The 1,716-nt window shown below is 41.1% G+C and overlaps 1 pseudogene; it reads left to right on the top strand.

The window, feature by feature from the left end:
- Positions 1-594: 594 nt before the first annotated feature.
- On the top strand, positions 595-1,190 carry LOC101576960 (annotated as a pseudogene).
- The last annotated feature ends 526 nt before the right edge of the window (positions 1,191-1,716 follow it).

Here is a 1,716-nt window from a genome sequence, read left to right as displayed (position 1 = left end):
ATAGTGCCTACATGGTGTTTTTACCTGTTAAATGCAAAGAGTAATACATATTCCCTTTATAAAGTTGCAATGAGAAAAATGAGTATTGCTAACATACTTTCTAAATTAAATACTATGTTCATGCAAACCTAATTATTACTACTATAACTTTGTAAGAAACAAGTCAATAGTCCCTAACTCAGACTTTTGTTTTTATCAGCTTCATTTCACCTGCAGTTTAGTATTAATTTTTTAAAAATTGTTTCTTTTAACTTCCCACACAAATTGTGATCTATCTTGAGAAAATAGGTCAAAAAAACCCCCTTAATTTCCAAGGCTAAAATTTTAATGTTTCCTTAATTATCAGGTGTCTCATTTCCTTTATTGTAGAAGGTAACAGGTATCAATGAAGATACAACTTGTCTGTACATTCTTGTAGGTATTACTGAGTATTCATGTGCCAGGTATTGTATTTGGTCATTGAGATGCAGTGGCCAAAGGCAAGGTATTAAAACAGGGCTGAAGAGTGGCCTCTGAGGTAGGTAAGCCCAGAGAAGGTAATAACAGAGGCAATGTTTAGCTGTTGCTCAGCCGGCACTCTGCAAAGTTCTTGCCATGTTCAGCTCGAGCGCCAAAATCATGAAGCCCAGTGGCGAGAAGCCAGATGAGTTCAAGTCTGGCATCTCACATGCCTTGCCGGAGTTGAAAATAATTTTGGACCTCAAGGCACAGCTGCGTGAGCTCAATGTCACAGAGGCCAAGGAAATCAAAGTTGGCGTTGGTCAGAAAGTAATCATCATTTTTGTCCAGTTCTCCAGCTGAAGTCTTTCCAGAAAATCCAGGTCAGGCTAGTACAAGAGCTGAAGAAGAAATTCAGCAGGAAGCATGTGGTCTTCATTACACATAGGAGAATTCTGCCCAAGCCAACTCAAAAAGCCTCACAAAAAATAGGCAAAAATGTCCCAGAAGCCACACACTGACCACTGTGCAAGACACTATGCTAGAAGACCTGGTCTTCCCCAACGAGATCGTGGGCAAGAGGATCCACGGGAAGCTGGATGGCAGCCAGCTCACCAAGGTGCACTTGGACAAGGCCCAGCAAAACAATGTGGAGCATAAGGTCAAGTCATTCTCTGGTGTCGATAAGAAGCTCACAGGCAAGGATGTTAATTTTGAATTCCCAGAGTTTCAGTTGTAAGAAGTTGTAAATGCTAAAATAAGCATTTACAGTCATAAAAATAAATAAATAAATAAACAAATTTAAATTTAAAAAACAGAGGCAATGCTTAAAGAAGAATGGGAGCAGCCAAGTGAAGATTTGGGAACACAACAGTCCAGGCAAAAGAGAGCTGTGAGCACTTCATGCAGATGTATAGCTGGAGCACATCAGAAAGTTGGCTATGAGTGCCAAAGGAAGACACATGCAAGATGAGACCCTGTAGGGTAAGGCCAACCTTGACTAAGAGATGAAGCCCCAAGAATGTTTTAAGCAAGAAAAATAGCATTGTGAGATTGTCTTTGTAAAAGATTGCCCTGGTTGCTGGGCAGAGATATTAAGGTGCAAGAGTTAGGGTAGCAAGGCCCAGCAGGAGGTTTGGGGGCATGACATTATTACCAGTGGTTTGAATCAGGATCAACATGAGGAGGTGTGGACAGAAGGGGAAAGCAGCATATCTAAAGGGGAAAGCAGCAGGCCTTGGCTGGAAGGGATATTAAGGTGAAGAAGAAAGAACTGGC

The sequence above is a fragment of the Octodon degus genome, unplaced genomic scaffold (assembly GCF_000260255.1).
Source record: "Octodon degus isolate 3935 unplaced genomic scaffold, OctDeg1.0 scaffold00011, whole genome shotgun sequence".
In the NCBI taxonomy this organism is placed as follows: Eukaryota; Metazoa; Chordata; class Mammalia; order Rodentia; family Octodontidae; genus Octodon; species Octodon degus.
This window is presented reverse-complemented; position numbering and strand designations above follow the sequence as displayed.